Source organism: Aquarana catesbeiana, linkage group LG06 (assembly GCF_042186555.1).
Source record: "Aquarana catesbeiana isolate 2022-GZ linkage group LG06, ASM4218655v1, whole genome shotgun sequence".
Lineage (NCBI taxonomy): Eukaryota > Metazoa > Chordata > Amphibia > Anura > Ranidae > Aquarana > Aquarana catesbeiana.
In genome coordinates this window covers 194,284,722-194,299,449 of record NC_133329.1, presented here as the reverse complement: position 1 = coordinate 194,299,449, position 14,728 = coordinate 194,284,722, and the positions used below count along the sequence as shown (strand labels likewise).

Here is a 14,728-nt window from a genome sequence, read left to right as displayed (position 1 = left end):
GTCAATGGCCCATTTAGACCTTGCTTAATAGAAAACACCAGTTGCCTTTCACTAGAAATATTTGTAGTCCAGTCCTGGAAATCCGCATCTGCTTTACTATTAATTTCCCTAAAAATTGGGTTCCTGCAGCTACATGCGCCAAATGAATCTAGATGCGCCAAATGCATCTAGATGCACGACCGCTGTTTATGTGAGATGTGCAACTGCTGTGTGAGCGGATGTATGCACCAATGGCGGATATATGGTTCCCGGAAGTGGTGGCCAGCACACAGGAATGACATCACGCCCCTACAGGAAGTTGCTTGTACTGCTGCTAATTTCTTCCCACCACCATGCCCCGCTCACTGTTCTTTGAGGAAGAGATGATCTGTTAATATCAATCACTGTATTGCAAGCCCTATTGCTGTCTTTTTAGCAGAGTGAAAGTAACTTCACACGTGCAGCATAGGTGTCAGCTTATGTCACCATGTTAAAAGGACAGCAATACGGGTAGCATTACAGTGACTGTTATTAGTCCAGGTTCACTAAACTAGCCAATGCTCTGAAAAGCAATCCATATTGCTTTTCAGGCCCCTTTCACATGAGTGGTCCGATCGGGTCCCCCTGTCCGTCTGAGGCAACCTGATTGGACCACCCACTGTTCTCTATGGACCGACAGATTTGAATGGAAATTTGTCCGTTTACACCTGCTTATCTCCAACCTGATCTGATCTGGCAAAAAGAAAAGATGGAAGACCTCCATTCCCCTCTGTCAGGCTGGATCAGAGGACAGTAGGGTGTAAACGAACAGAATGAGTGTACACAGACCTGTCAGTTGCCCACTCAGCTCAGCAAGGGATCCACGGACAGATCCCCTGCTGAGAAAAACTGGATTGGCCCCTGTGAAGGTTGCCGCTAGAGTGCAGAAAAGGGCAGCCATAGACGGTTTGAATATTGGTCTGTTTAGCAGAGACTGGCCGAGATTCAAACTATGTATGGGCAGGCTGAATGTACCCAAGTTAATCGATCAACTTGAGTACAACCAGCCTGTCATATTTTACATACAATTATCGCTAGCAACTCTTGTAGCCACTAGCAATAATTACTATATTCCCCTGGCAGGGGCGGTGTTCCGCCCCCCACTGGGAGAATACAATGGCTCCGTAGCAGGGATTCCCCCATCAACACTGTCTTTGATGATGGGGGGGGATCTAGCAATTTTTTCCCTGCAACCCGTGGGACACAGATGGGGAAAAAACAAATGGGATTTTAACTCTTTTATAATTTGGCCAAAATGGGGAAAAAAGTGCTTGCTTTATATATACTTTAGTATGATACATAACTAATACATCTAACAGGGTTATGTCATTGCATGAGATTTCCCCTCACTTTTTGTCTTGATGTCACCAGAACAGGAAGTGAGGGACTCTCCCTGTGGGGATATTGCCAGGAATTGTTTCCATATATCCACCGATCTAACTCTATTAGATGTTCTAGTTATGTATAAAAAGTATATATAAAGCAAGCAATTTTTTTTCATTTTGGCTAAATAATGGTAGCGTTAAAACCACATTCTTTTTTTTTTGCTATCTGTGTCCCATTGTGAGGTCCCATAGACACAACAGGTAGTGAGAAAGAAATGCCCTTGGAGACAGTTGTCACCAGAACCGGAGTCCCAGGATGGAGGAGATGGGACTGGAGGAGGACATGGGACTGGAAGAGGAGAACATGGGATAGAGGACATGGGATGGAGGAGGATAAGGACATGGGACTGGAGGAGAAGGAGATGGGATGGAGGAGATGTGTCTAGAGGAGGGGGAGGATATGTGATGGAGGAGATGGGACTGGAGGAGATGGGACTGGAGGAGGAGGATGTGGGATGGAGGAGATGGGACTGGAGTAGGAGGAGATGAGACTGGAGGAGAACAAGGACATGGGACTGGAGGAGGACAAGGACATGGGACTGGAGGAGAACAAGGACATGGGACTGGAGGAGAACAAGGACATGGGACTGGAGGAGAACAAGGACATGGGACTGGAGGAGAACAAGGACATGGGACTGGAGGAGGACAAGGACATGGGACTGGAGGAGGACAAGGACATGGGACTGGAGGAGAAGAAGGACATGAGAGTGGAGGAAAAGGACATGAGACTGGAGGAGAAGGACATGAGACTGGAGGAGAAGGACATGAGACTGGAGGAGAAGGACATGAGACTGGAGGAGAAGGACATGAGACTGGAGGAGAAGGACATGAGACTGGAGGAGAAGGACATGAGACTGGAGGAGAAGGACATGAGACTGGAGGAGAAGGACATGAGACTGGAGGAGAAGGACATGAGACTGGAGGAGAAGGACATGAGACTGGAGGAGAAGGACATGAGACTGGAGGAGAAGGACATGAGACTGGAGGAGAAGGACATGAGACTGGAGAAGGACATGAGACTGGAGGAGGACATGAGACTGGAGGAGATGGCACTGGAGGAGGATGGAAGAGATGGGACTGGAGAAGGATGTGGGATGGAGGAGATGGGACTGCAGGAGAAGGATGTGGGATGGAGGAGATGGGACTGGAGGAGGAGGATGTGGGATGGAGGAGATGGGACTGGAGGAGGATAAGGATATGGGACTGGAGGAGAAGGAGATTGGATGGAGATGTGCCTGGAGGAGGAGGAGGATGTGTGATGGAGGAGATGGGACTGGAGGAGGAGCAGGAGATGGGACTGGAGGAGGAGCAGAAGATGGGACTGGAGGAGGAGGAGGATGTGGGATGGAGGAGATGGGACTGGAGGAGGAGGATGTGGGATGGAGGAGATGGGACTGGAGGAGGAGTAGGATGTGGGATGGAGGAGATGGGACTGGAGGAGGAGTAGGATGTGGGATGGAGGTGATGGGACTGGAGGAGGAGTGGGATGTGGGATGGAGGACATGGGACTGGAGCAGGAGATGGGACTGGAGAAGGATGTGGGATGAAGGAGATGGGACTGGAGGAGAATAAGGACATGGGATGGAGGAGATGGAACTGGAGGAGAATAAGGACATGGGATGGAGGAGATGGTTCTGGAGGAGAATAAGGACATGGGATGGAGGAGATGGGCCTGGAGGAGGAGAAGGACATGGGATCGGGGAGATGAGACTGAAAGAGGTGGTCATGGGATGAGACTCAGTGGGACTGCCAGTGGGCGGGCCCTGAGAAATGTTGCTGGTCAGGTCCAGGGATGGGGGGGCAGGCCTAAAACTGTGTAAGGGGCCCCAAAATTTCTGATGGCGGTCCTGAAGCTATCGCAATGTTTCTCAACTCCAATCCTCAAGGCGCCCCAACAGGTCATGTTTTCAGGATTTACATTATTTTGCACAGGTGATTTGAGCAGTTTCACTGCATTAGCAATTACCACAGCTGTTTCATCTGAGGGAAATCCTGAAAATATGACCTGTTGGGGCGCCTTGAGGACTGGAATTGAGAAACACTGAGCTACCCCACTAGAATGGATCTGAGAAATGCTAGGTCTTACAAAAATGTTGTCAATATCCTGCAAGAGTTCTGTCAAGAGTCCAGTGATAGGGAGTATGGGTGAAAGGCAGATGTATCGGTAATAAGCAAAGGTACAGGAAGGCAGAGAAAGTTCAGACGTTAAAAATGGAATAGACATGCACAGAGATTTTTGTAAAGTTCCTAACATTGCTAGCCTGGAGCCAGAAATACAAGTATCTGAAATAAAAAACCCCACCCAGGACAGGCACAACATAGCGCACAGGCCTGATATGAAAGATAGCAGCCAGGGCAGATCACACAGTTCTGAAGAAGAGATAATAAATGACAGCCCACACCCTAAACACAGCCAGCAACAAGAGTGGATGAACACTCCAATATTTGCCCTCTGGGCTAATCTACAATTCTGGCTTGTATGCAGTTGGACGCAAATTCTCTGCAGTAATTGCTTTGCTCTTTTGGCACTGTAGGGTGCACAAAAGAAAGTCACAAACTTCTCCAGCATGCTGGAAAGTTTTTTGACAGATGCACCAGACATATGTAGCTATTGTGTACTCAAACGATGTGCTGGAATGTCATAAGTGACACCTTGATGTTTTTCCCATCTCTTGAGAGAATTATACCAGTATAGCTGGTGATGGTACCTATATGTAATTTGCCCTCTTTGTCTGATAACATAATTTGGGAGTAGATTAGGTTTACTGTTATGTATATTATTTAACGTTGCACTGAGAATCTTAGCATATTGCATGGCGACTATAATGTTGGTGTGATTTTTATGAGGGAGATGGGGATATATTTATTTACATCCATGCAGAATTTTGAGTGAATGTGGATTGTATGGGTTCCTGATAAGAAACAGTCTCGGTCCACTGTCAACTATATTGACAAAGAGGTTATCATCAGCGAAATGACTTCATAATAGGTCACAAGGATTGGAGAAAGACCAATATCAACTCTTTTTTTTTTGGCATCTTGTGGCAAATGTTTGTGTGCCAATCGGGCACAATAGAAGAAGATGTAATACTGGAAAAAATTGATATTAATGCGGATGGGACATGAGAACAATATGTCTGGTACAACAAAGCTTTGAAAGGACTTTGATCTGAGGCAAATTACAGTGTTTACAGCCAGCCTGCAGTAAACATGGCTACAACAAGGCATAAGGTCATTATCATCTAAGCAGCGGGACTCCTGAGGATATTCAACTGCCCCCTCACACCTGGCCAGCATGGTGCCTGAAGGGTGATGAATTGGATGGAGAACCTATGTGATAATTTGCTCAAAGGAACTGAAAGATTGAGCCTGGGAGTGGAAGTAACTTTTTATGACCTTTGGTTCAACTGTCTTCAATGGCCGTGATGACCAACACCCCCCAAAGCTGGGGTGTGGGTCTAAAGTCTGGTTAAAAAGGACCCTGGCCTGAGAGATTCAGAGAGAATGCATGTGTGTTTCTTCCCCTGTTACCCCATCTTCCCTCTCCTTATTTATAACTGTAATGTACTGATATCCCTATTGTAAGTAAATCCAACCCTTATTCTAAGAATTAGTCATCCTTTTACTGGAAGCCAGACACCCCAAACAGAGCACATTTTACACTAAGTATAATAAATAGCCTGTACTGGTCCATCTTAACGTGTATAATCTCTTCCTTTTCATGATAGTTTTCATATAAAATACTTTTTTGTTTAGGGGTGGTGGGAGGTTCGTCAAAATGGTAAACATAGTGTTACTGTTGATGTCTAAACATCTAACCCCCCCTTTTTTCAACCCTACCCCAGAAAATCCCCCCCCCTAATTTTTTCCCAACCCCCCTTCCCATTTAACCCCCCCAAAAAACCTCCCCCTCCCTCCTTTTACTCCCAATATCCCCTTTAAGGTGCAATTACCTCACCACGTTACCCCGTCACAAAAAACATTGCATTAGATGCCAATATTAGTGCATAAAAATTCTATTATTGCATACATTTATAATAAAGATCATTGCTTTGCAAAAGGTATCTAGGTACTACTGGCCTCTGTGTGATATACACACAGAGTGTAAACATGTTCTTTTAATTTATATGCATATATAGTAGTCATAATGTCATGTATCTTCCCACATACATCCCCCCCCCACGACTCATACTATTAATTTCATAATAATGAATCCATTTAATCCAAATAAATAAATTCAATAGTGTTATTTAGTTTGATTTTATACTCAAATGTTATTTATATATATATTTTTTATATTTTTTTATTGCCTATTCTTATTTGGAATTACCTCAGGAACTGAAGTTGATATGTAATGTCATGTTAGTTCTGTTGAACCATAGGCGGTTAACAGTCTGTTGATATCTATATTATTTTAGCTCTGGGTATTTCATGTTGGAAAGTATGTCACATCCTTTCCACTAGATGGCAGTGTTCCAAGGCATATATAAGGCTGTTATCAGACAAAGTCTCACTAGCTTGACAAAGGAGCGCGCCCTGAGTCCCATCTACCAGTGTGCATGCTCCGAAACGCCGTTGAAACCCACCAGTGACGTCATCACGCCCAGCACCGTGTTCCAGCTTTGCGCAGTGGCAGTATCATAGCCAATGAGGTTCAACTGAGGCGTGATTATTGCTAATTGCTTCTCGGCCTTTTGGCGAAGATCAAGTGTAGTATCTATTCTTATCAGTTTCCAGGAGGTGGCGCTTGCTTCCGTCCCTGATCTATGGCGAAATAGAGATGGGATTGCGGTTGCTATGCAAAACCTGCTGGAGTGAAGGTGACCTGGAGCGGTTTGTAGCCAAAAGGGAAGCCTTCTGATGGGGATGGAGAACCACGGGGTCTGAACCAGAGGGTCGGGACCCTGGCCTTCTGGCCTGGATTGGGGCGGATCTAGCTCCAGACAGTTATTTGGGAGAGAACGCTTACTCCTGCCTTGCAAGGGGGGGAGGGAGTGGCAAGTACTTCCCGAATGTAATTAGGAGGAGTGATGGGAGCGACGGCAGAGCCTGATGGTAAAGGGCTCTTTCCTGCTTCCTGATCTCCATATCCTTCCTGTCTGTGGTGGGGTCTGCTGTGGTCTGGGCTGGAGGGTCAGGGCTTTTTCGAAAAGCCAGTGGTGAATGTGCCCCTGAAGTGGCAGTTCAGGGGTGCCGTATAGTCACGGTGTGAAAGCACTTGATTTTATGGCACCATGGTCACTTTCACCACAACACACGTTTTTCGCACCTGCCTCTTGGGCCGGGCCTTTTGGCCAGGACCAGGGGAAATTTTTATGCCTGGCCGGCCATTGTATAGCACAATGGCCACTTTCACTCTCCCATCTCACTATCTTCCCCACTCTTTCTTTTACCTCTGTTTGTCACCTTTTTGTCTTTTTTTTGGTTGTCTTTGTATACACGTTTTGTCACTGTGTGGCGAGTAGGGTGTGGGTCCTCGGGCCTACTCTGAAAGTCTTGGGAGGGGGTGGACATAGGCCTTTTGGCTTGGTTCGCCCTCTCCTTTGAGGGGTCTCTCTTCGGGAGAGCCCCACTGTACTTGGGTTGGTCTGCTTCGGCAGTCCTTCCAGTTGTGGGGGTCCACATGGTTTCGGCCGGATGGACCCTTTGTCTGAGTACCTCAGTCCCTGTCTGGAGCCTAATGCCCCGGGGGGTCAGGCTAAGGTCCTTCCCTATTGGAGGACTCTGTACACCCGTTGCACGTTTTTGTGTTTCACTCTGTATGTGTGGGCACTTTTTTTTGGCACCGGGTGGAAGTTTTTGAGGTGTGTTTTGCACGCCACTGGTTTTCGATAGAGCACCGTGTTCCAGCCCTCACCATCGGCCTAATCCAAGCCTCGGTTTCATTGCTGTGGTCCCAGAGATCCTGCTGGCTAGGATTTCTCCCCCACAGGCAGAAAAATCAGCTGTTCAAAATGCCGCTCTGCAGTGAACACCACGCCAGTGTGGATGGACTCGTGCCTTACTTCCTTAACCTCCATGTAAGTGGATAATGTACCTGTATCTCATTAAAATGTTTACAGTTTTAACCTAAAGGCGCCTCTGTTTCTCTTCTCATTTGCATATCTGGAGTCTGCTTTCAACTTCCCCCTTAAAGGCTGCCAAGATTGTTTTGGACTGCTAAAGTAATCTATATAGGTCTCCCCTCTTTATCTCCCCCCTCCACATATACTGAGTATCGACTTCAAAGACTTATTGAAGGACTAATGTATTAAATCTCATACTATTTAGCAGCGCAACTACCCATTTTTTTTACGTGTATAATCTCAGCTGGGAGAGATATAGCTAATAATATAGAGACCCCCTCAGGAATAAGAGGTGTGGGTAGCATGAAAGGATGCTGCAATCCAATGACGCTTAAGGGCTAAAAGTTTAGAGCCAATGAGGTGCATTTCTTGAAGACAGACAATATGGGGTTTATACTTAAAAAATTAAATACCAAAGCCTGCTTCTGGAGCGAATTTAACCCTCTAGTATTCCAAGAGATAAGTGTGGAAGACACAGTAGACCAGCATACGTATGAAAAAAAAAACGGGAAAAAAAAAATACATTTGAGATAGAGCATATATATGTAAGCGGGAACACAAGACCAAAAATGAGAAAAAAATACAAATTAAAAAACAAAATTATCAGCAGACTGCAGCAAAACTCAAATAGAGCTGCAAAACCTCATCCCACCCCGTTCAGCCTTTCCAATCATAGTGAGCTTTAGTCACATGTAACAATGCAAACAAAAAAGTCACAAAAGTCCGGTGGCCAAGCCACTAGCGGGTCACAATCAGGATTCCAAACTGAATGTCAAAAAATGCCTCTTGGTAGCAACAGTTTGGTAGTAGCATCAGGCCTTAGAAATTAAGGAAGGCACTTCGTAGAAGGGCATGCAAGGTAATCAGGGATAACAGGTACATCCGGATTCAAAATCAACCTTCATGTAACACAACTTCCCCCCGTAAGCATAAAACAGTGACGCAGGTAACAGAAGGGAGCTTGAAAAATACCTAGAGGCGGCAGACAGATAGGCCTTGTAGAACCAATAATCAGGTGGGTCTGTGTCAAGGCATAGGTCCAAAATGGTCATCCAGCCACGCCATGACATCCTTAGGATTAGTGTAGAAGTGAGCCTTGCCATCATAAATAATGCACAATTTAGCCAGAAAGAGCATAGCATACTGTAGGTCTTCAGTGCACAGACAATCCTTCACAGCCGGGAATGAGGCCTGCTGGCGCTGGACCTCTGCAGAAAAGTCAGGATAAATAGAAATAGCATTACTATTGTAAACAAAGACGAAGAATAATCACCTTATCCTGAAAGTTGAGGATTCATGCAATTCAGGAGCGTGGAGGTGCTCCAGAAGAAGGAGGGCACAGAGGAGTATGGTGGGCCCACTCAATAATGAAATTAGGGGATAACATTTCAGCCCCAAAGTTTCCTGGAGCCAGGAGAGAAGGCAACGCTCTGGGTGGGACCCCTCTGAGCGAAGATTGTTCTGGCGGGTTTAGTTTAGCTTTGAGCACCGCCATTTCCTCTGTAGCCGTGTCTACTGTAGCGGATAATGAATGCAGCGTGTCTTCTAGTGAACTGATACGTTCCCCAGCTGCCCCAGTCCTCTCACGTTTTGTTTTAGTAATGATCAATCAATGTGGATAGTCTATCTGCATGGTGAGGGTAGTCGTGCAATCCTGCATGGCACTCATTATTTGAGACAGCGTGGGCTCTGCAGGATGCTGGGTGTCTTCAATATCAGTATTAGCGAGGGAGCCCAGAGACATGGAGGGAGCTGCTTGTGCAGTAGAGACATCTGTGGTGAATTCACTCACCACTATAGAGGATCCCTGCTGTGAGGAGAGAGAAAGCTGCGTCCAGTCTGAGGGCAGCACAGAGGAGTCGGCGCCATCTTGCATATAAAAAGAGCGAGTTCATCAGCCACAGATGGGGCCACAATCGGCCCAATCTTCACCATATCAACCACACAGGAGGAGGTTTGCTGCTGGGAGGAAGGTCACTGTGCCGGGTTTGTGAAAAACGAGTGCAGGATCGTTTGCAGGATGAGGAAAGCCGGAGCTGCAGCACGGTCCGCCATCAAGCCACGCCCCCACAGTGGACTGTTTCTGCCGTCCTCATGTCAAGAGCTGGTCTATGGGCGTGATGACCTCAGGAATATTCCATTCACAAGCCTGCAAGCATGCAGGTGGGGGGGGGGGGAGTAGGAGCGGTGGGGACAGGTCTTGCACTTGAAGATTGGCGGATTGCTTAAGTTAATCTCCGCTCTGCAATCCCCTAGACAAAAACTAGCAGTTAACCCATGCAGTACGAGCACAGCCTTCTTTAGAAGTCTTCTTTAAATCGACAAGTACATTTAACACTAAGTAGATATATAAGAGAAAGGGGTGATGGCGCTCCCTATACTTGGTTGGGTGAGTGAATAAAAAAGAAATAAACAATTAAATTAAACATAATACCAAATAATAACTATATTAAAGACCAATGTGCTGGCTTCACGGCGGAGATACTCCACCTTTTTTAAGGTTATGTGTATAACCAGGGGTGCCAATACATATATAATCCCCTTACAAGGTGTGTAATTATTTTACTAGTGGTAATGGTATTATGTGAATAAACTCTCAGTTTTAAAAGATATATATTATACTAAGTAAAGTCTCTATGAGTACCAACCAATATAACTCATATATGTGTAAACTAATCAGTGTACAGTGCAATATACAGTGATAAATTGATGATTTCCATACGTAAATTTAAACATAGATAACAACGAAAAATGCCCATAAATCACCATACGATTGACCAATGCAATTAATGGTATACAACTACCAGGTTAAAAGTCCATGGGCATGTTCAAAAAATTATTAGTCCATAATTGGCGTATATAAATATCTTCAAAACCGGTGATGAAACTTGTCAAAGAAACCGTGACTTGAGTGCTCTGAATATCCGTAGTGACTGAGTGCTCCCCCTCAAGGATCCCCACTCACCAGATCCATTCACCCCAAAAGGGGCACTGCGCATATGAATATGGCCTCTGTGATCTCCTTGTCAGCGTGGTCGTTGGAGTTCCAGGGGTGATCATCAGCATTCATAGGGGAGTAAAGCTTGATCCCTCATATACAAAAGAAAGAATAGTGGACTCCCATAGTGTAGTAAACAAGATAACATTTTTTTTATTGCAACGTAAAAAATCTTTCAATAAAAACCTTCAGTCCAGCAGCAACTGGCTAATGGTATTCCAGCAGGCAAGTACCAAAATTTTAAATATTGTACTTCCAGCTTTGGTATAGCTAGGAAATTGCTACACCAAACAAGTATGAGAAAGCAAATTGTAAAAAATATAAAAAACAGCCTGTGACGCTAGGTGGAAGTGAGACCACTTGTTTGCACTCCACCTGCGTTCCACGGCCCGATTCCAGAAATGATGTAGCGTGCGTTTCGTCATAGACGTCCTCAGCGACGGCGCCCGCACGCCATGCACCACGTCATTTAATAGGGAAGCAGCCATATCGGTACCGCCCCTCATGAACGAAGGCACCTATCATAGTGAGCTGTAGGCGGAACAACACGCCTGATGTATCCCGGACTGTCCGCAATGATTGTACAACCAAATTGAGTAAATTTAATTAATATGCAGTTTGAATCATTTATACATCATGGCAAAACATTAGAAGTAATAACAGATAGTGATCCCAGTATTCAGCATTACCAGTTTATCCATAGACCCTATGTATAGAGCCCGGTCCCCATAGCCTACAACTCACACAGGGCTCCCCCTATGGGTCATTACTATTCTCCCTCTCAGGATGTGTTAGCTTCATCACACTAGGTTTAAGGATTTTACAGACTTCTAAATGCACAGTGTGAGCCATCAATGGCAAAAGTTGTCAAATTCTAAATAAATGTATAGCGGTTTGGGGGATATTAAAGATGGTGTATATCTAATATAAGGGAGGAAGCGGTAAGACTAGACATGATTGTCTAGTGTAAATAGATATAGATATCTAGTGTAAATAAAGAGGCAAGAGGTCAGAAAATTATTTTAAATATTAACCACAATCCCACGCTGGGGGCTAAGGTATGCAATTACTGTGGGCAGATGTATAGATATTATGGATGCATACAGGTGCATTTCCAAGGTCCAACCAGAACACACTCCAATATGAAGCTAGCCAGACTCCATGGAGGGTATAAGCATAAGTTACCAAAGTCCCAACCACATCTAAATGTATGCAGCCATATCCATCAATATACCTCTCATAACCTGCCCACATGTCCCGAGGGAGACAGTTAACGTGGAGCCAGGGTTCAGGATGACCAGAAAAGGCAATATTCAGACTGCCCAACTGCTTAATCCAAAGTGGCCTACCAAGATCATACTCAGGGGTTGGCTATGAAACAGTTTAAATCAATGTCTAGGTTGAGGCCCCTTGGAGCAAGGGTCCCCAACCTGTATATCCAGGCAGTTTCATTTTGTGACACAAGTGTGGTTTTATTGCCTCCTCGCTAGTGATCCTTGATGCAGTCAATCCCGTAGAATATCAACCCCGTAGGATCCCGGTTGTGTACTGCATCAAAATGGCGGGAAAGATGGTGTTTAGGGAACCCCTTCCTGATGTTTTTAATGTGTTCACGTATGCGCGCATATAAGGGCCGGGTGGTTCTACCCACATATTGTAATTGGCATGGGCACTCAATGACGTAGGTCACATGAGTGCTCTTACAAGTGATGAGTTTCCTAATACGGTAATCTTTATGATCCATCCTAGATTTAAAGGTTTCCTTTTTGGGGGGTTATTTTTTAGTGACCCTACAAGGTAAACATTTTTGACATTTATAAAAAAACCCTCATATCTGGAAATATTTGGGTCGACTTAGGAGGATTAATGACATTATGTACTAAATAATCTCTGAGGGTGGAAGCCTTTCTATACGCCACCTTAGGTTTATTGGGTAAAATGTTTGCTAGGATTCTGTTCTCTTTTAGAATTGGCCAATATTTGGTTAGGATATGTTCGAACTCTTTGTATTGGGTGTTGAAACCTGTGACGAACACAAGGTCTGTGTTCTTTTTCCCTTTTTTAGAATTTTTGAACAGACTTTTCCGGTCCATGTTTGCTATGTCAGTCTTCAACTTGAGTAATATGTTTGACTTGTATCCTTTCTCCTGGAAATGCTCAATCAAGATATCTGCTTGTTGTAGGTAGTCTTCAATTGTGACACAATTTCTCCTCAGCCTTATAAGCTGGCCTTTAGGGATATTCCCTTTCCACTGGGGGTGATGGCAGCTGGTAATCGGGATGTACCCGTTTCTATCCGTTGCCTTAAAAAAGGTTTTGATATATAGGCCATCACCCCTTTTGAAGATTTCAAGATCAAGGTACTCAATCTTAAGATTGTCCCATTTTCCAGTAAAAGTTAGACCATACCTGTTGGTATTTAGATCCTGCAGGAAGTTTTCAAAGGTCTCAGCTGTTCCTTCCCAGAGTATGATCAAGTCATCAATGTACCTACGGTACATCTTCAACTGGGGAATTTCCTTAGCGTAGATGTATTCTTCTTCCCACATGTTCATAAGGAGGTTCGCTACGCTCGGAGCATAATGTGCGCCCATAGCGACTCCTTTGGTTTGGACGTAATAATCTTGATTGTACCAGAAATAGTTACATGACATAGCTAACTGTAGGCCTTCAAGTATGAAGTTGATCTGTTCTTGTTTTATAGGTGTTAGCTTATGAAGAGCTTTTTCTACCCCCAGAAGTCCGTCTTGTTGTACGATACATGTATACAAAGAGTTCACATCAATAGTGGCTAGTAGCCAGTCCTTTGCCCCATTTATATGTTGTAGTTCCTCTAGGAGTTCGGCACTGTCTCGTAGATATGATTTTCCCATTCTTACCATTGGTTTCAGGAATTTATCTAGATATTCACCCAGCCTGGAAAACACTGAATTGATGCCACTAATGATGGGTCTTCCAGGTGGCTTGTGTAATCTCTTATGAATTTTGGGTGTATAGTAGATAACCAGGGTTTTGGTGGAACTAGAGACCAGATATTCCGCTTCTTTATTGTTGAGAATACCCATATTCTTCCCTTTTTTGACTTAAGCTTTCAATTTCTTCTCATAGGTGCGCTTAGGATTTTTATTGCGTTTCTTGTAAGTGTTCTCAACCCAGAGCAAGTTCTCGATTTCTTCCTCGTAATCACTCTTATTCAGTATCACCAATCCTCCCCCTTTATCTGCGGGTCGAATGACCACTTCTTTTCTTTCACCCAAGGCTTTTATGGTTTTCCAGACATGTTTTGTTTTATGATTGCTACGCTTATCCAATTTTCTTAGATCATCCTCTACCATTTTTTGGAAGGCTCCCATACATTGATTCCCTGATGTAGTGGGATTGAAGATAGAGTTATTTTTCAGCCCAGTATGCACATATAATGGCTCCTTTCTAATTCTTGTATCTTTATTTGTAAAAAAGTGTTTCTTGAGGTTCAATTTCCTCATGAATTTTTTTAAATAAATGTACGTTTCGAACTTATCCAACGATTTCTCGGGTGCAAACTTGAGACCTAGATCCAGGATTTTCATTTCATCCTCTGTGAATAGAACATCACTGAGGTTGAAAATACCCTTTCCTAGTGTTCTCGTCTTCGTTTTCTTTTTCCCTCCTCTATTTCCTCTTGTCGTCTTCTTCTTTCTTCGGGTCTTTGTACGTATCCCATTTCTCTCACATGGCTCCTGTCCTGATCTGAGGCTGGTGTGCTTCTTCCAAGATCCTGTATTGTTCTCCTCGGGTTTCTCTTCTGTCTGTATTCATTCCTCTCCAACCGGTATTCCTGTAAGCAGGCCGGGTCTTCCATCTCCCTGGTGGTCTGTCTCTGGCCCATCGCTTGGGAAAATCCCTAGGAGGTCTTGGATCGCTACGATAGTGTGTATAGGGGGGGGTCTTCATGATTACTCCCGTATCGAACCCGCCTGTTATCTCTTAATGGTGAGAACCTATTTCTAATAGGTACATTATATCTGGGCGTCTGGGGGGTTCTGAACCCGAGTTGGTCCTGATAATTAGCATTCCTATTTCCGGGTCTTGTCATGTGTCTATATGGTGTATCTTGTTGCTGTCTATATGGGAATCCAACATTCGTTCTGATTGTTTGTTGGGGGGTATTATTCATCTGTCCCTCCAGTTCCATTTCCATAGAGGTATCTTCTAGTCCCATGTCATCTTCTAGTGTGAGCTCAGGGTCTACATTAGCTGTTTGCCATTTGTATACATTCATA

General features: G+C 44.6%; 1 protein-coding gene and 1 pseudogene across 11 annotated transcripts in view; one reads left to right on the top strand and one right to left on the bottom strand.

Moving 5' to 3' along the window:
- The window catches only part of CLEC16A (C-type lectin domain containing 16A), a 1,646,984-nt gene that overhangs the window by 1,083,568 nt on the left and 548,688 nt on the right, over nucleotides 1-14,728 (bottom strand). The window lies entirely within an intron of this gene.
- On the top strand, nucleotides 6,022-6,086 carry LOC141101898 (U4 spliceosomal RNA; annotated as a pseudogene).